Genomic DNA, 21,268 nt, shown 5'->3' with positions numbered 1-21,268 from the left:
GATCTTCTGGGTCACTTCCTGCTTCTAAATCATCATAACACCAGAGCACTCATGTATGCGGCACTGGGAGTAACAACAACTGCTGTCTAGCAGGGTCTGGAAGCACATGGGACATTTGAGGCATCTATTAAAGCCAGGAAGAAACCAAGTTTTTGATCTTTGGGCCTCATCATGAGTTAGGTGTGAATCTGGTGGTAAATTTGCGGAATTACCACCAAACTCAGTTATTGTTACCCCAACTCTGTCCTGTGGGATTACCAGGGTACCATGAGTGGTGGCAAGGTGTGTAAATCATAAAATGGGATTTTACAAACCACTACATACAGAAAGAACTGTTGGATTATTCTAGTTTTCATCCATAAACCCAGAAAGATAATCCTCTATATGGACTTTTTCTATGGTAAAAACATATCTGTACCAATAATCTAAGATTATACAACGCATGCAAATAATTTTATTATCTGCGATTTTCCCTGAAGACTTGTTAAAAAAGAAGCCAAAAGGCCCGGCACACTGATAGACACTCTTGACATCTAAGAGTCAGATATCAACTGAGAACAACTTAACCTGTGACATTACTTTTCTTTTTCTCAACATAGTACTCAAATTAAGAAAGCCATTCAAAAATATTGGCATCTCCTAAAGCAGTGTCAGACAAATGTCCACAATTTATGTTTGAATTATGGCATGGCAAAAAATTGGAGGCTTAGCCTTGTCCATGCCCGCCCTCACACCATTAGACCATTAGTTCCCTTTGAATGTGTTAGACATGTCTTATTTTACCGCTGGTACTTGGACATCCCCCTTGTGGGCACCATAACTCATGTCCACTTATATGCAAATTAATCTTTTGCCAGACAAAAACATGTATTTTATTTCTTGTCAATGTAATCATGTTTATGGCACAACCAGACCACAAACAATAACTGCATTTATCGGGGAATGCCAGTAAACGATACACTATTAACATTTGAAAGGTCGGCTTGTATAACATTTCATAGCGAAACAACACTGAGATGAAGACACTCAATCCCGGCATCAGCTCGGATTGCCCCCACATTTCTTCAATTTCCCAAATCTCTTGAAAAGTGTCATTTTCCACAACACCTGACCATAGACAAATCCCAATGGAATTACATGCCGCAACTCACAGAACTGCATTACTCTTAAAATATGCCAGCCCAACTACTGGCTACCCTGACCCTGTAGAGCTCAACTCTGCTCTCGATCTAGGTCAGTGGTTTAAACAATAACAATTGAATAAAATGAGGAACTTCAGTGGAGCTTTACTGACATGATGTGTCCTGACATGCAAAACTGTCCCATGTGCAGACACTTACATGTTTTAGAGCAGAAATGGATCCTCAGGCTGAATAACCATTGCACAGGACTCAACAAGTCATTGAAGTAATGTACGCTTTTGTCCAGATAATCTCGTAAACACATTTTAGAATAATGCTCTTCATTCTATGGTTAAATGTTCACGGTACTTAGGTTGATTGGCCTGCTCTTAACATTGTGTGATTTTATAATATGTTATCCTCATATACCACAACTAATCACCCTGTTCACATTATTACAATTTAATAAGTAAAACTTAATGATTACCTATAAAGATCACACATCTGGCCTATTCATATGGAACATTCTTTGGTCCCACTGTTTCCTCGAATTGTCCTAGAAACATACAGCCACTAGGAAAGTGATCCTGTCATCACAGTATTGCATACTTCCAGGATACTCTCCTGGGCACATTGACCACCCTCAGATACATCCTAGCTCAATACATTGGCTATGCACAGCATTGAGCTTGTGGCTACGGTTAGCCCAATGGCAGTTTCAGAGCACAGCTGAAATCAATGTAAGTAATATGGTAATGGCAAGGTCTTCCAGCGCATAGCAATGGATGTGCTCACCACTTCTAAGTCTAAATCTAACTGCGACCCATTGCCCATCTCTAAAACCATCCAACTGCGACACATTGTCCACCCCAGCACTTCATCTAAGTGTGACACATTGCCCACCCGCTCTAAAATTCATCTAAGTACAACACATTGCCTAGACAATGGCTATTTATAGAGCGCATCAAGGTTAGACACAATGTTCACTCCAGAGCACGGTGATGTTCAAACACAGTAGCTGCCTAAAGAGTGCACAGAGGAAATCACAAACTGTTAGAAGCAGGTTGTAGCAATGTGAGAGTGCCAGGGTTTTACCAGAGCACTGTAATGGCTGTACTCCGCCCATACCACCTTACGTGGATATAGCTGTGGGATGTGCTGTCAGGTGTCCATGGGCAGAAATGCACAAAAAGGCCCAGAAGGGAACTGCCCTTTGCCTCTGGCCCTTAGCTAGCCAGCTGCTCGGGAAAGACTGCCCTGGGAGTGCCGCAGAAGAAGACAGCTTTCCGGTCACAAGGGGCAGCCCTTATCCAATCCCACGCAGGCTGGGTGCACAGAGGCAGTGCAAGTGTACTGAGGCTTATCAACAGCTGAGAAAAATGAAATTAAAGTGTCCCGCGAGTCGGACTGCTCACCGGGTTGTTGTGCCAGTCAGGGATAGCAGCAGAGTGGCCTTGGAAGCGAGGAAACACAGAGAGAAGCGCTCCGGTGCTTCCTGCTTTTCCGGTCATGAGGCGCAGAGCTTATTCAATCCCAGGCAGGCCGGGCGGGCAGAGGTAGTGCAAGTGCACCGAGGCTCATCAGGAGCCTAAAAATTAAATTAAAGTGTCCCCCAAGTCGGATTGCTCACCGGGTTGTGTTGCCAGTCAGAGACAGCAGCAGAGTGGCCTTGGAAGCGAGTAAAGTCCTTCTCATGGCACTAGACTTGGTCCAAACTGCAGTGCTGATCCTGCTAGAAATGTTTCAAAGCACATCTAACACATCCCTTAAGTGTGTTTACTAATTTGTCCCTGCCAACAAGACTGAATCAATTCTCCCATCTCCAAATTAACACCACATCCAGTGCCTCCTGTATTTGTTTGCTCTCACTAAAGTTCTTAATGTATATGTGTGCCCGCTGGCAGAGGTTATCATGCATCCTCAACTACATTTCCGAATGTACGCTGAAGACGTGTCTAGAAATGATCCTGAACACTGAAATAGAATCACTAAATGAGCGCATATTAATCAATGAATGAAAGAGACATAGCAGTCCTTGAATGAGACTAAGTTGGAGATCCTCGTGATTGGTATAATCTCTTTGAAGTCCATACCCTAGACTTGGCCACCATCTCTGGTGGCATGAACAACACTAACAGGAAAAATAAGAAACCTTTGAGCCTGGTGCCAAACACTAATCTCCAGCTCCTGGGGAACAGCAAAGGTGTTCCACTGCGACAGAATGACCACAGGGTTAACCTCACTATAGCTCTAATACTCTTATTATTCAGCATGCATAGAGACCCCATAAACAAAACACGAAAAGCTTCAGAGGATCCAATAATATCAGCACATCTGTGTGCACATTTCCAATAGACAGACCACCTATCGGCTGATTTACAATCTCTACTCTAGCCACATATTGGACAAGCCCTGTGTATCAGGTTCAAATCCTTTGGCGCAAATCCAATGCATTACGTCTAGCTTTATAACCAGATGCTAGTGGTAATGCATTCACTTTTGGGGTGAGTATGGAAGCTATAATTGTACTCTGTGACCCACTACACCATACAAATTAATGCAGATATGGAGTAGCGTAAAAAGCATGCATACAAATGTTACGGATGCCTTTTATGCATGTTTTTACCCTACTTCATAAGGATAATCACAACTTTGTGTGTAGCATAGATGCTCAAGCCTAGCTGAAGCCTGTGACCTATTTAAACACTGCTGACTGACCAAATCCAGACGTTATAATAAGAAGAACCTTTGCGCCAGCAATGTTTATTTCCTCAGTGAGTTTGCATTTAATTTGAATCACAAAACTATGTCCAGTGTTTGAGAAGAGGCAGAGGCAGCCATAAAGCAAACCTCCAAGGCAGATATATGGATTACAAGATCCTGAAAGTCCTGGTGGATCACAGAAAAAAATGGGACAGACTTCTGCTCATTGTCCATATATAAGAAGGAAACCTGTGCTTATAATTCACACAGAACAATGTTCCTGCATTGAAGCATGCAACCTGCACATTGTGTAGTAGTGCTCTTGACAGCATTGACAGTGCACGACCAGTGTTCCTTTTCACGAAATGCGATGACAGCACTTCCAACATGTATTGGGGTTTTGCTGAATTGGAGGCAGACCAAGCAAGCAGGAATTACAATTTTGCTCAAATGTGCATGGTGGTATGCTTTTGACTCTACCTGTGCCACCACACACTCCCATTATGAATTGGAGCTCTGCATTTTGTTCACTTGAACATATGTGCACAAAATGTAAGCAATCAATAACATACCTCTGCTTATAAATCCCAAATGTTTAAGGTAGTCTTTAGTCTGACCCTCACTTCTTCTAAACAGACTTAAATACATTGGGCCTCATTACGACCCTGGCGCTAAGGGGTTAACGGCGCCGTAAAAGGCTGCGGCGCCGTTAACTCATTAGAGCTGGTCTGGATCAGCCGTTAAAGTAGGGACCCGCAAAGGGACCTTGAGCCCATGGGGCAAAAATGGGAATGGGGAAGGGCCAATGGTAAATGGGCAATAACCGCCCCGCCAACCTTGGAATGGGGCGGTAATTCCCCATTGCACCATGGCGGATTCGTTACAATACCGGCAGCAACCATGTTGCTAATAGCGCCATTAGTTACCGCCGGTGTTGTAATGAGGGCCATTGTGAATCATGCTTTCAATTGTATTGTATTAGGAGTCATTCCAAGGTTGGTGGTATCCTGCTGGTAATTTTGCAGCATTCCACTAAACGGTTTTGCTATTTCCGCCACCTGATATCCCGGTATTACTGGGATATTACAAGCGACAGAAATACACATAATTCACCATTCTATGGAGTCCCAAAGGTTCCATGGTGGGAAATTGTCAGTATTTCCTGCACCATTAATACCTGTGCCAGAAGTGCTCACTGTTGAATGCCGGTGGGGGCCTGAGTGAGCTGCATCTCATGGTTGGAGGTAAGTCATGTTACCCCCACTGTAGTTTGCCTGTCTGGAAGAGTGCTGGAAAACGTTATTACTGGCACTTTTTTTCCAGACCGGCAAACTTATGAGGCCCATTGTGTTACAAACCGTGTTTTTTAGTGCTCCCTGACACCACCCGAAAGATGGGACATATTTCCAATGCTTATTAAATGGGTTTTCAGTCCTATGTTAATATATCCTAAATAAGCTTTTATAGAACCGATCAGTGGACTGAAGAGAGCTTTACGGGTTGTTAAGACTGAGTTAAAGGCCCGAGCACAGCAATGGTATTTAACAAGGTTCATGGGCCAATACCTCATGTTAAATCCCAGGGTGGGGGTCTCTAAAGCTATTATAATCAGTGGTGCACTTGATAGTATTTAGCAGTATATAGAGTTTAGTACATACATTTACCAAGGAGGTCACAGGGAGTTCTCTGTTGGTACAATCCACTCTGTCTGAAGCCTTTAACATAGTGTCCTGAACATTCTGCAGGCTCTACACACCAATCTGTGGGTTAATGAGAATGCTATTTTAATATTCCAATTATCATACATGATGTTTATAAACCTTGCTCAATGGCGGTAACGAGAAGGTTGGGTTCTTAGAACAGTTAAAGGATGAGCACAGTGAGGTTATTTTTTAAATTTAAACAGTTTTTATTTTATGTAACACAGCCAGTAAGTCATACTGTACAGGATGTTAGTCTAGAAAATGCAACAATGCATCAGAATCATAGAGAACAAAACTGATTTTGTTCTTGCAATGGATATGAATATAATCACAAATAATGATTCTTGCAATAGATGCCCATATAATAGTTATCAACAGGAGATTATTGCATTTTAAATAGAAAACTTGCAGATATAATCTCTGACACCACCATATTAATCTGGCTATGGGTAAAATTCATATGAATAAATATCATTTTACGACATATACCATACAATAAAGAACAAAACAGAACGCACACAAAAAGAGGAAAAACAAAATCATAAGCGACACAGGGGGTGAACGTTCCAGACTTATCAATTAATGGCAAGGTCAGTAGCAGTGGAAATTAATAGAAAGATGATAAACAGGCACCACTTTTCATATTTCTTCAGACGCATCGCTGAAGAACTATATATTTTTCTAATCTATGAATATTACAGATAGAATTCCACCACATTTTTTAATTGATTTTATCCAATTGCTTCCAGCTGGAGGTAAATGTTTGAACAGCAACTAGAATCATGAGGTCCATTCTACATAATAACCTATGTTGATAGGCCCCTCAGATTCAGTACAATATCAGCTTTTGTTATTGTCCACACGTTTTCATTGAAAATGTTAGAGGGGGTTATGTGTTGAAAGATGAAAAAAGATTGTGTTAGGTTGGCTGACATAGTGGTATGTGATATCCTGCTCCAAATTCAGGGCCGCATATCATCTGCAATTACGTCATCATAGTCCTGTTCCCAACTGATTACAGACAACCATCTTTGTTCCAAAATTCTTTCTACATTAATAATTTCTACGTATATTGACGCTTTAATGGTGCTAATTTTCAAACATTTTAATCTGTCTGGTTTAGGTAATAAATCCACATTAGACCAAATGGATGTATTTGCCATCTCAGCATCCATACTTTTTTGCAAATTGAGGCAGCAATGAAAAAGGTAAAGAAAATGTTACTCTGAAATCATTAAAAAAGGTAGGTACTCCATCTTGAAATAGTTTAGTAACATATGTTATACATTTACTCAACCATGGCTTCGAAGGAAATTATTTTTCATTTTATTTTAATATGTTTATTGTGCCATATATACTGCAAAGTAAATTTGGTAGGTTTTTTGATGTGTGGAAACCAAAAGGTCCTGAATGGGGATAGGTGCAGCCAGTATCCTTTCTAATATAACCAAGAAGGTATATCGTTATGTTGTTACATGCTATGGTTCAAATGCTGTAATAGAATTCACCACTGCTGCAGCTTATCTGCATCGTGTTTGTATATAGTTGAATAGGTTCTGTGTTCTGATTGGGAAGATAGGGGAGAGAGCTGGTTGAAGGAAGGAGCGTGCATTGGGCAGGTTCAGCTGGGGGCTTGTTTATCCATAACCTCTGAAGTTAATATAGGCTTCCAAAAGCTTTTCCTTCCTGTGAGGGGTCTTCACTACCACAGTGGCAATGAGCTGGAGTGTCCCTGGGATCCATATGCCTCCTCCTGTGTACCAGCTGCACTGTCTCAGCCTCAACCATGTTTTCCGTTCATGGGTGCAGGACATGGACGGTGCCGCTGTGGATTGTCCTTCTTCCAGAAGCACAATCAGGGAGAACTCGATTATGGTTCTCAATTCCACCTGAAGTGTTAGTTAATACATAGTTTTTCATGCACAAAAACACTTCACGTAAGCCACTATTTACTGTGGGAACCTTCTATTATTTTCGTGCAATTTAACAGTGGTTCCAGTCATTCAGGCATACCAGATACACTGACACCAGTAGTGTGTATTGGGACCAGACAGTCCCAACCCTCTTCCTGGGCACTAGCACACATGACATGCAGGAGCCCACGAAAGATGCGGTTTTCATGGAAGGCAACATGCCCAGATAAGGCACACCTGGGTCTCTCGACCTGGAGGAAGGCAAAGGAACAAAATGGCCAAACAAAAAGACTTTGTGGCACAGCAATTTTCGGCACTGGCCACAGTCTTGGGCCAAATGAGGTAAACGTGGTATGGTCTATAAAAAAAAGTAAAAATACTTTAAAAGTAAAGTGGTGCCACCAGTTCGTCCTAGGCACACTTGTACAAACACAATAAAATCCTTAGCGGATGGCTAGGGCCATAAAACAAAAAGGACCCATATGCACGGTACTGTAAGGTACTTGGCACATAGATAAAAGGTTACCAAGAAATGGTAACATAGTTGAAAACTAAGGGAAACATAGTTTCCCAGTACTGAAAGTCTGAAAGACGCGCCAGTTTCCCCATAACAAATCAGTGGAAGCCCTGTCTCAGGAGTGCAACTGAGGGCTGTGCACCACTGGAAAAAGTCATGTTAGGTAAGAACAACAAAAGCAAAACATGTAGGGGGGTTCACAAATGGAAGGAAAATTGCACCTAAGGAAAGTCCTTCCTAACAACCCTACCTCCATGCACTGGCCCTGGCAATAAATGCCAATGTGGTGTACCCATGATAGAATGGGGGCCAGGGTTCGAGCCTGGTGTATGCCTCGCCAACTGGGTGACCCCTAAATTAACCGTGTCCCGGGCACTAATTAAACAGTACAATTAACACCTTGGTTATTTATTTGTTGTTCATTTACTGTTTTAATGCATCCCCTGGTTTTTATTGGATGCAGATTTATCCAGTCTATTTATTTTAGTGTGGGGTGTTAAAAAAAGGGCATGACACTGGTATTTGTTACTTATTTATTCTTTTTATTTATTCCCCATTGGTGTTACAGCATATATTGTGAGGCAATATCACACATGTTCATTGTAAACATTGCTACTCCACAGTGAATTAAAAAAAGAGAGGCGCCCATGCTAACCTACTTATTTTCCCATTGCAGACCTAGGCCTATATACCCCAAAATAAATGGGGCATACTATAAAGATAATCTTCTCTTCATAATGAGTTACCCTCCCCTGCAACACCAACAGCACAACCTTCATCCAAATCGTTTTTGAGCTGAAGCAGTGCTGCCCTAGCCATCCTCCCAGCCTTCCCCTCCCCACCCATTCACTTCTCATGGCTATCTGCCAAGGCCTACAGTTTGTGGCCTATCATGGGGACTTGGCATTGTGGATCTATATTGCCTTCCCTCTGAAATATGAATCACTGTCCTCAAGGGTAACCACCACAGTAGCATTGGTGGATTTCAAAAATAAAAACTTCGGGTATCTGCAGATAGAACTTTGGCTGACATGAGGTTTGCTCATGCAGTACCTAAAATTGAGGGCTAGATTACAAGTAAATGTGTACTGCTGGTTTAGTTCTGAACAACAAAATTGACAAGGCCTGATTAAGGTCCAATGGCATTGATTTATAATCCTGCAACCATCAGGTTCTACCTCCAGGTGCACATCATGCCATGTAAAAAAAACTTCCAATTGTTGATAGATCACCTTTCAGACAGCCTGATATGTAAAGGGTGGACCCTCAGAAGGACAAGGAGAACGTGACACCAAAAGCCAAAGAAGTCAGCACCTACAGTGAAGGACAATTTCCTCATGTAGGTTGCTGCACTTTGTAATTGTACACCTGCAATTGTCCTCCAGTACACCCATTCCACCGTCAACCCCATAACCATCCAACCAGAGGGCTGATCCTCTTTTAACAGCCTCACAAAGCTAATCCCATTGACAGCATTGCCCGTGACAGTTTCACCCAAAGCATGTCAAACCTGGCTACAGAACATCATCATCCAAGTAACCCCCATTGCTGCTTGCAACCCCTTGCCATGGTTGCTCCTTATGGTAGCCTGGATCCCTCACCCTTGCCCTATGGTTTCTAGGAACAAGATCACTTGTGCACTCTTGCCTGTCTACCAACTGTGGGTCATGATTTAGTCAATGCTAACTTCTAAAGACGTTCACTGGGCAAGATGGTATGCATTAAAACAAACTAGTGTTGTTTGAACATTATCACGAAAGGCATAAGAAGAAATTCAACTTCGAAGATTCAGAAAACAAGGCATCCCTGCGTCTTATTCTGAGGATATTGTGCGCATGTTCTGCTGACATCGAGGGCAACCTTTGCATCGCAACTTGCCTTTCTCCCTCCTCCTCCATTAGTCAGGCAAGTGCCTCTCACATCCACCTTGGGCCCACACACAAAGTATCCGACAGACACATGGCAAATGGCCCTCTTGCACAACCCTCTCTGGATGAATGGAGACTTATTTTACTATGTATACCCTTATTGTTATTTTGGAATCAATATCTGCAATATTGTTTTCTGAAGTCAGTCATTTCACACTATCAAACATTACTAAACACATTCCAATAAATGCTGCGTACGAATCGGTGGACATTTTGAACTATAACTCGCAGTAGCCCTCCACATTAAATTTGCTGGTAAAGCTGATGGGAGTGCGAGCCCTAAACATTTGCTGAGCAGCGGCAGAGAGGGCTTTGTTTATCAGAATGGCAAGCTGATAATTTGTGCATGTGACTGGAGTGCCCCATCCTAAAAATGATATACTGGAAAGAGAGAGGCCCCTCCGAGAACTGCTTTTTCCACTGTTTGCATTTGGACAAACCAGAGCTTGTATCTTTAAAGTCAACAGGACTAGTGCGCCCTCTTATTGTGTACGTACTAGTAAAAGGTTTAAGTACAGACCATTGATGGGCATTGACATTTCACAATATAGCCAGCGTTGCACAAGGTGGAAAACACATATTAGTATTGTGAATTATATTGTACAATAATCAGTGATCGAAGTGAGTGGAAACGGTCGGGACCGGAGTTCCACTACTTTTTTACTGTCAACAGTTGCACTACTTTTTGAAACCATTTTTACCATTCTGGAACTGTTCTTTGTGAAGTTAAAGCACATTTCTCCGCTTTACCACCCAATAACAGTTACGGCTAAACTGAAATCTGATTCAACTCAATTGGCTGTCAAAAAGCCTGGCTGCAACACTTGAAAAATGTGTTGCATGTTGCTCCCCGCCCGGGTCACACTTCCACTATTTTTTTTGGTACACTTCCGCCACTGACAATAATGCATTGCAACAAAAACAAACTAACCTGTGTGGATGGCTGGGGACATGATATCGATCTTAAAAAGGACTGTGAAATAAAAAAAATAGAAAATGGAACCTTAATCCTCTGTACTTCACATCCCAATCGTAATTGATCAGGCTTTGACTGCATATAACCAATCACAGAAAGAGGAACAGCACTACCTGAGTTATACAGTATTATTGAGCCCTAAAAAGTGTGGGGTTCTATGCACAGAACTAGCAACTGAAAAGGACATTTTTATGTGCACCGATTCCCAAAGTCCCCTGGATGGCCCTTGGTCCAGAGAACGAGATGACCATGGAGGCAAGCTGTCACCACCTGCTGCCCACCCCATCATGACCCATCTGCAACCTCCACAGAGCTTTTTCTAATGTTGTTTCCCAACCCACATAGTGTATTATTAGGGCTGTCCGAGGGGCGAGGTCTGCTTCACCTAGACCACTAAGAGAATACTGCCACAAGAAAATTAGAATATATGAAAGTCATGGCTTATGCTGGAAAGTGTGCACTTTTCAGTTACACACCATATGCTGGTAACTCCACACCAAGAAACACTTACACTTACTGAGTTGCTGTGATGGGGCAGACTCTAACCAAGGACCCCTGAGTGTACAGTCCTGCTCCAGATAGTTGAGAGAGGGAAGATAAGATGGTCCTTAAGATGATCAGCCTTAACCCCTCAGCATCCTCAGCGGGCCAAAGTTCCACATATCTGGGACGGGGGTGGGCCGCCGGAATTGTTCAATGCCCACAAACTGGCAAAATTAATCCTATCCGATCTAAAACATAATAATGACCCACACCTGTGAGTGGTTAGGCATGGGTGGAACCGAGGCATGGGGCCCAAACCTCTATTTAGTCCATTAGCTTAGCGAGAGGTGTGGGGGTGTGTTGGGGGTGTTTTGGGTGTTTTGGTAAGAAGATGTAATGTTGATAAAAGTGGGCAGAGGAGGAGGTTGGGTGAAGGCTGTAGAGAGATGGGAGGAGGAGTAAGGTGGAGCACAGTGAGGATTTGTTCAGAGGAGAGGAGGGGAAATACATCTGTGAAGTGTTCGGAGGGAGCACTAGGAGGACAGATGTGAAACAAATAGAGTAAGTGGATGAAGGAGCTATCAGGAGGAAAGTTACATTGAGTAGGCGATTGGAATAATTTTCAACAAGAGAGGAGGAGGGTGCTGCGGGTGAGTTTGCAGGAGACATGAGAAGGAAGAATATAGCATTACCCGGCGAAGCCAGTTAGCAGTGGGTGAAGATAAAACAGGTGGAGGGAAAGGAGAAGGTGGATGGGAGGATGCTGGAGTTGACAACACAGCACAGGCATGTAACACACCTGACAATACAGTTGTATAAAGGTGGATACACCATGGATACACCATGCCCTAGCTTGTGCAGTAGTCCCAGCCTATCATTCAGGTGCTCAAAGGGACAAAAGAACCAGGCAATTAGTGTAGAATGAGAAGCAGAGGAAACACAACTACAGAAGCAAGAACCAGAAGAGAAGTGTGAGAACACTCAAAACCCCAGGGATGTGATGGATTAAATTAGGAGAAAATAAGCCAAAAACAAGAACCAGGGTTTGGGATGACATAAATAAAACAAAGACTTTGTTATGTTTGTTACCTTGTGGAAGCCAGAGACCTTTTCTTAATCCTGAGACTTGTTAGCCCAGAGAAGCTGTAATTCAGCATCCTGGTCAGTGGGTAATATCCTGTTAAACCTCAAAACTAGCTACTTGAGAAGTTGGCGATGATTAGAGGTTTTTTTCCTAATTCTAAAGAAGAATCTAAGATTGGTTAGTTATCTGCATCTTCTTTTACCATTGTGTATGTCTGGCGCGAACCGTGATGGGCTTCGTGACAACCTTCCCTTGCAATAATGACCTCATAAATGCTACCGTTTTTAAGCACGGTGTATAAACTGCCCACACAATAAATACATGCAATAAATAACTGCTGTGCATAAATGACTGTTGCTGGAGCCACTCTTTTGATGCGCTGCGCCAATTAGGCACAAGCTGGCTTTGTAAACTGAAGTATCCAATTTGATCATTTAGAATTGATCGTATGGTACAACTGGCCGAATTTGGCCAGTGCCATTTCGATCGATTTTAAATGATCAAATGGGATAATCACTACCAAACATGGGGAGCAGGGGTGGCCTTAGGGGCTAGCAAGGGTGTCCCCCGCTTCCAGAGGTTGGAGGTATGGAAAAAAAGAAAAGGGGACCCTGAAGCGTCGGATCCAACCCACGTATGAGAGACGGTACTAACAGCACAGGGTCAGAAGAAAAGCAGATGTGAAAAGGTAAGTATGGGGTGGGTGGGTGGATGTTGGGGGCCATGGCTCTTCAACCAAATCCTGGCAACGCTCGCCCACTGCATTGCTGCTCCCTTTTTAAACTTTCACAGCTATGCGGTTGTCACCCAACTTGTTTTCAGGCTCCCCTCTGCCACCTCTTCTCCCTCTCTCATCTCCGACTGTCTGTCTGCAATCCAGGAGTGGTGCGCTGCCAACGACCTCTGTCTTAATGCCAGTAAGACAGAGATCCTACTCATTGGCACACTTGCACCTTCCTTTCCTGTTACTCTCTGGCCGGCCTCTCTTGGCCCTCTTCCTGCTCCCACTTGCGAGGCTAAGAACCTCGGGGTCATCTTTGACTCCATGCTGTCCTTTTCTCCTCACATCTCTGATGTCTCAAAAAAGTCTAGCTACCAACTGCACCTCCTCAGAGGTATTCTTCCTTTCCTCTCCATCCCCCAGAAGCTCACTGTCTCAAGAGCAATGGTTTTCTCTAGGCTGACTATTGCAACAGCCTCTTCCTAAGTCTGCCTGCAAGAACTCTCCGTCCTCTAAAGGTCATCCAGAAAAGGACTGCGTATCTCTCCAGCCCTGAAATCTCTTAATTGGCTACCAGTGGCTGCAAGGATTAAATTCAAGACTCTTTGCATTGTCCACAAGGTTTTCTGAGGCCTGGGTCCACAATACCTTCAACTCTCCCTCCGTAAATACATTCTTACTCGAGCTCTTTGCTCCTTCACCTCCAACTGCCTCAGGGTCAGTCACTTCTCCAAGCAACAAGTTGGGGGTAGATCCCCTTCCTCGGCTGGGGCCTCCCTCCGGAACAGCCTCACTGCCTCTCTGAAACTTGGGAAGAACCATCTTCGGTTCCGGAAACACCTCAAGGCCTTCCTCTTTGCTTCTGCCTTCGCTCTTCCTCTCCACTGCTAATCTCTCTGCTTTGGCACTGGGCACCTGGTTACTCACCGATTTCGGGCCCAGATCTCTGCCCTCCCAGCCACACACACGCATTGCCTCCTGGCAACCCCTGCACTTGGGTCAGTATCTGCAACCCTACAGTCCCCTTGTAGCACTTATCAGACACTTGTCTACACCTTATTCTCGCACTTACCCCCTGCTGGCTGCACAATCACAGCCCTTGAGAGCATTATGGTTCTGTTTGCGTACGGTATGCTGGTTGTCTAATGAGGGTTCTGCCCTGATAGAGAACCTGCATACCGTGCGCAAACAGAACCATAATGCTCTCAAGGGCTGTGAGTCTACCACACAACTTAAGAAACAACTAAAAACACACCTTTTTCGACTTGAGCTAAGCCCTTTTCTCACTTCCTGATATAGACTCTACCCTCTGATATTGGCTTTCTGGTTTTAGTTTTATCTGTTTTGTGAACGCCTTGAGGTCCGCGGGTGAAAGGCGCTATATAAGAACTAGATCTTCTCCTGTGTTTAGCTCTGAACTCATTTGTTGGAGTTGCTAGAGCTTCCAAACTCTTAGTAAACCTCATATGTTCCGTGTCCTCAGTATGTGTTTGTGGTGTATTATTCGATCTCACTGCCTTCCAATACTATTTGATTCAGTACAGTCATGCCTAGATGTAGTTTTGGCAGCCGGTTTATCTGATTTATTGGCCACAGATGTGCTGTCTGGTGGGGTCATCAGTAGTGTTAAAATGAATGCAGGTCTAAGAAATGTTTCCAGACTTACAGACCGCTTTTGAGAGCGTACCCAGGGTCCAGCTATGGCAGGTTTTGTTGAGGTGCGGAGTCCTGGCACAATTGGTATCTATGATTGCTGAGCTCTATTCCAATAACACAGAGGTAGTAATGTGGGGCCCGGCAGGGGAATCCATCAACCAGTTCCCAGTCACAGTTGAATTAATCAACCAGTTGACAGAGGCATGCGGCAAGGCTGTGTTCTTGCCCCGCTTCAGTTTTGTCTCTACATTAATGAGATTATTTTGGACCTGAATGCTGTAGGGGAGAGCAGGATCCTCCAAAACTTAGTGCCCATGTTTATCCAGTGCAATTTCTTGCTGATGATTCTGATTTGTTGGCCACATCTCCCATGGGGATCAGACATGGCTTATAGCGTGTTGTACTTGCGTGTTCCCAGCTTGGCTTGACCCTCAACAGGAGTAAGACCAAGGTGTTAGTGTTGAACAATGTATATTTTGTTGCTAAATGTGTCTACCATGCTTGTCTCCCTGGGATGTTATCACCAGTTATCTGACCATACCTTTCTGACCTTCTATATTGTTTAGTAGGTTTGTATTGGGGTAATTGCATGAAATGTATATTTTACTACCGTCATTAATTATTTAATCTTTGAATGAAATGTATGTATTTTATAATGTTGTATTTGGATGTGTGTGTGCTAAATGTCCATTTGCTGAATAAAGCATTGCTGACTGACTGACTGACTGTATTACTCGATCTCCATGTCTTTCAATGATATTTGATTCAGTGCAATCATGCCTAGATTTAGTTTTGGCAGCCAGTTTATCCAACGCATTGGCCACAGATGTGATGTCTGGTGGGGTCATCGCTAGTTTGGATAATGCTCAATTTTCAATTTGATGCAGCAGTAGTGGATGCTGTGAGAAACCTGAAGGTGTCTCACCTGCTAGTCCCTGGGGATCTGTCATCCAGGTGGCCAGGACATGACCATCGCTATTGGATCCAGTTCCTGGGGGTGGACCAGTGCGGGAGGATCACCTGGATGGGGTGTCTTTGGGGAGTGGAAGTGGGACACTAAATGGTGAGATGCGCTATCCCCTTCCTTATGACACCTTTTCCTCATCCTACCAGGTAGGATATCTAGAAAATGAACCCCTTTCCAACATGAACACTTTCTTACAGGCAGTTCATCGTGAGCGACAACGGAGTAAAACCAGAGCCGTATACCTGACAGGCAGATGCAGGCAATTACTGATAACTACACACACCTGACTTCCATCACATTTCTCCACACAGATAAAAGGTGGAGCGTGAAAGCACACTCTGAGCAAGGCCAAATGCATGAGGAAGCAGATATACTGATGGCAGTTTAAAACGAGGAGAAAGGCCGTGAGACCAGAGAGGACGACAAGGAGGGAGTTACCTTTGCCCTTTTCAAGAAAGGATCTTGACTTTCAAGAAGCCTCAAGGAAAAGAAACATAAGACCAGGAATTACAGCTGACAAACGGTGCACAGGACCCTCCCGCATTGATATCAAAGGCCGGCAGAAGCAATTGCCACTGTGGTACTGTGGTACTGTCCTTGACGCCAACAGCAAAGCAACGCCAACGAGTTCAGCACAGCCGGTGGATCAGGAAAAACTGATAACAGACCGGACTGTGTTATGGACAAGGTTGCAAGCGCAACATTGTATGAACAAAGAACTTGCATGCGATTGAACTTTATGAAACCAAAATAGGTACCAGATACAGAGTGGTCCGGTGCTACGTGGGTGCTCACTTGAAGGTCTCTGTTTGGTACCCCCAGAACGTGTAAATATTGAATGGTGAAATCGAAGTGGTCCTCCAGCGGGTTAAGTTAAATCCCATGCACATTCGAAAGTCTTTCGATTGGCTAAGGACTGAAATTGGTCTGAGGCCGTAAGAGTGGACTACTTGTTTGAAAGGGGATCTGAACCTGGAAGAGGTGGATCGGGGGTGAACAGTAAAACTCACCTGCGAAGATATTGTTGTGGCAAATGTGAACCCGACTGAGGGATGGCTGCAAATTAAATTTGGTCTGAATGAGGGAGGCTAATTGTGAAAGAATGATCTGAGCCCGGCTGAGGGGGATCCCGGGCAAAGAGTAAATCGCCCGACTTGAATATTTGGAAAGGAACTTTTGTTTGTTGTTTCTGGTACAACAGGCCCTCTGAAGCAAAAGACTTTGAACGGAAGAGACTTGGACACAGAACGCCCTGTTGGTGAAAGGAACTGTGACCTTGTGCCGAAGAAGCCCAAGAGTGTGCTGTGTTTGATAGACCCGCCTTGTCCCGTGCTAAAAACGTGGATAAGGGAGGCCAACTGCCTAAACATCCTGACTTATCATTTTGTGAACACTTCTTTCTTTTTGTGAACATTATCCCACACTATTTTGTAGCATAGCGGTAAGGATTGGCAATAGTTTTTTTAGTATAGGCCTTTTTATTTCAATAGTCTCCACTAGGACTGTATTATTATTATTTATGGTCGTAGCTTGCCCTCATCTTACATTTAGGCTTAGCGTTTTTCACACCCCTGATAAAGTTCAATAAGCACCCATGAACTGTGATCACTTGTGTCTCTCTTACTTTGATACCATGTATTCCTTACAATGCAGAACCTTCTCATTGTGAGTTTGTAAAGATTAACCAATGAGGTGATTCAGCAGTCTAGAGCTTGTAATTGTGTATTGATCACAGACTGAGAACCGTTTTTACTGCCTTGTAGTAAGCCTGTTTCCCCAGTTGAGTATAGAGGGCCCACATGTTCTACGTTGAACCTATTCTCCTGAGAGTTGCTATTAGTCAGATTCTGATAAGCCAGAGAGGGTGGAGTTCCTTAGGGGGAGCATGGGAGTAGACAGTACACTCTTTTTAAGGAGTTCCAGACTACAGTGATGTACCACAAAGTCCTTGATCTACCTAACATGGTTAACATTTACGCTTGTGGTAGTGCCAGCTTCCGGATCATCTGCAAACGTTTTATGAACAACCTCTTAGGAGGACCAGGGGTTTTACAGATGTGGTTATCACTGCTGTGAAAGTTATCAGTTCCCTTTTCTGTGGTACATACAGTTTTTATGGTGGAAACTGGCTTTGCATTTCCTTTCACCATGCCCTCCGTGAGTACTGTAATGATAGATCTGGGTAAGCAAGCTGGTGAGTCACTCACTTGCTCTTCCATCAAACTCTCAGAAGCATTGTGTGCCAGTGTAGCAGGCGTAAAATAATCAGTGATTTGACCTGTGTTAGACACAACCTCTGTGTGCATGTTACTAGGAATAAGCCAACTTTTGGTGTCCCTGACTTTCAGCTTGATCTTGATATTTAGCGGATATCTGTGCTTGTATTGCCATACATTCCCCAATACTGGTATCCTATGTGTGACTTAATGTGCATATGCCATGTTCTGAGTTTAGTGAGGTCAGGACTTACACTCACCACACTTTGCTGGGGTGCCAAATCCTCAGTTGACATTATCCATGTATCTAGTATCTCCTTTAAAGTGCCAGAGAGCTTCTCTGTGCCCAGCCAATTGCTGGTTGCTGGGCTGCAGGATGACGGGTTCATGGCACAATGGTTTGCATGTGTTGCTTTCATGCCACTTCAGCGTGCCTGCTTACTTTATGTAGTCCAGGTAGGTGTGGCTAAATGTAGCCGCTGAGACATTCAGGTTGTGTAGTGCCAGCTCGTGGTGCAGTGCATTTTTGGTGTAGTAAGCCTGACCAAGATGGGAGCTGATCTTCTGAACCACAACGAACATTTCTTTCACTGGTTCACAATTGCAGGTAAAGCAAATGCCAAGGAGGTGAAGGGCATGCACTTAAAAGAGGACTTGCATTGTCTTTCCAATTTGCAAGTTAGCAAAGACATTTACTCCTTCGTGTGCTGCAACAAATCCCAAATTGCAAACTACGAAGACTTAGACAATCTACCTCTACCTCCTCCACCTTCTCCCAGAAGCCACATCCCCAGTGGCTTCTGTTCTGAACCCTTAATACAAAATGTTTCCTGCTGCTAAATTTCATTCACATGATGCCCCCTTCAACTACCCCTTCAATTACTGTGGGACCTTTCATGGCTGTTAGAACAAGGAACAGCCACCCTTTGTGCTGTGATAAACATGTAGTCAATGCTCTTTCCCCTGGTATGCTGAAGTGGACCTTTTGTCCCTTGTATTATTGTAGTACCCATATCACTATAGTAAATACCTCGATTTACAAATTTAGAACTGCTTTGCGGGTGAAAAGACATCAGCTCAGAATTTCCCAGCAGTGATCAGCTTTTCTCATAAGCCGCTACAATCCAAGGTTTTCCACAGGAGATGAGGCAGGATAGCAATGCGCAGACACTGTCTATCATGGGACTTGTGAAGTTTTTGGCAATGATAAAAAGCTGCCACAACAAAAGCCTCACTATCCGCCTGATGGGTACAGTGAGTAGAGCTTAGTGTCCCACACTAAATTGCCAATAAAGCTGCAGTAATTTCCAGGAAACTGGTGTGGGATGGTGGATGTATGTGGCATGTCTGAGCTATGGGGGAGTTGAACCTCCAATATTTGTATTTTTCCCATGTTTGTGTATGTTGCTGCCACACGGGACCTCATAATAGTGTTACCTCAGGTAATCCCTGCCTTCATCATAGTGTGTAAGTGGGTAGATTCTGTTGCTGTTTATTCTGAGTGAAGTACTGACAAACGTTTGACTTTCATTGTGGGCTAGTAAGAAAAAGGCTCATCGTGGTGCAATGGTGCTGGGAATGGTCTGGATGCCACGTAACAATGTGATGTGCTTTCTGATCTGCAACAGGAAGTCAGATTCTTGTAGAGACTGTACACAGGTGGGGGTGCAAACTTCGAATAACACTGTAGCTTCAGCACCCATGGCAGGGGTCTGCAACCTTTGATTCTCTGATGTTTTTGACTTCTCATTACCTTTAGCAAGCATAGTCAATGGTGGGGGAGCCTAGGATAGCCGCATGTGGCAGACTCCTGATATATGGTGTCATTTTCATCCTCCTCCTGAGTGTTGGTGCTTATCGGCAGCAACACTCATTGCCATCCGATCTCTGAAAGATCATGATCTTAATCTTCATCATCATCCACCTCCTCCTCATCATCATTATTATCAGTGCATGGTGGTAACAAGATAGAGACCTGGATGTTTGCACTCCTCCCACTGATCAAAACCCTTTTGTTCTTCCCTGATCTTCGGTAGTAGATAAGATCTTAACACCTGCCCCTTTTGCCCCTGAGATAGTGGAGGCACTGAATGTCCAGCCTTCTTTGTAGGCCTCAGTCGACGTTCATCATAGTTTTGCAATATCTGTGTATTTACTTGTACTGGTGTATGCAAACTAGAGTGCTTGTGACAGGGATGTATACAATTAGATGATTGGCACCATCAATTGACCCTATGCAAATCTTGACTTCCTAGTGCACAAAGCATGTGATGCTGCAGGAATGAAAAGAACACGTGAAGCATGTCTCCCCTTCATCTGCTCGTTTGAGTGCTGCCCTTGTGTTCCAAATGTGTTGTGGATTCAGTGACTAATGTTTCGCCTGCCTTACCAAATCTCTGCTTCTTCATCCCAACAGAATCAGGCAAGCGTAACTCTCCCAGAAACCTCTGTTAGTGATTCCGATGACCTCCCACTCCTACATGATACATGTCTTGTCCATTCACTTCAGGAGAGGGACAGTAACTCGTGTGTGCAACCAACTTCCTCGAATCTCTGCTGCTCCTTCACAGATAAATATGGCCAGAGTGACCCTCCCACAGTTTACCCTCAATTCCTTTCTCCTCCTGGTCCTCCTCCCAGGTGTGACCTGATTGCACGTGCTTGGCCCACTCACTTTAAGAGTTGGACACTACCGGTGTGTCACGTCTGATGATGGCACTTGTGTCATTCGTCCATTTCAAATCACCTCACTTACTGGGTCTTACGTCACTCACTACCTCTCCCTAACCAGCTACTCTAAATACACTCCAGTATACTAAACCATCTATAAATAATGTCCCAATTCTGCCACCATGAAGAACCTCCTGCCTCTCTGAAAGCTGCATAAGACTGAACAGTAGCTCCAGCCAGAGGCCCCTCTTTAAACCATACGTCTAAGTGTGAATAAAAGTTTCAAACACGTCCAAATTTGGACCTGGTTGAACCTCCTGAAATTCAGGTGAGTTGAGGTTTGTTCATGAAAGCTCATTCAGGTCTAGTTATCATGTTTATTTGATTGTAGTAAAGGGGCAATTAATCATTTGTGTTTTCCCCTAGAGGGATGCACTTATTGTCTAAATAGGTTATTGCACCTGTGACACACATATAACATGTGTGCCATTTTGCCTAGGTGTTCTGCGCAGCCCACTTTGTGTGCCTTGTTCATGTTGTGCTTGAGAACATTTTCAAAATGTGGATGGAGTGAATTTCACCTTTTCAGGGAAATGTAAAAATAGCGATT

At 43.8% G+C, this 21,268-nt stretch overlaps 1 protein-coding gene across 2 annotated transcripts in view; it reads left to right on the top strand.

The window, feature by feature from the left end:
• Positions 1 to 21,268, top strand: part of LOC138453203 (adhesion G protein-coupled receptor F5-like) — a 939,048-nt gene that overhangs the window by 182,250 nt on the left and 735,530 nt on the right. The window lies entirely within an intron of this gene.

This window comes from Ambystoma mexicanum, chromosome 4p (assembly GCF_040938575.1).
Source record: "Ambystoma mexicanum isolate Mex_15411 chromosome 4p, UKY_AmexF1_1, whole genome shotgun sequence".
Taxonomy (NCBI): Eukaryota; Metazoa; Chordata; class Amphibia; order Caudata; family Ambystomatidae; genus Ambystoma; species Ambystoma mexicanum.
Note: the sequence above shows the minus strand (reverse complement) of the source record. Positions and strands in the feature narration are given on the sequence as shown.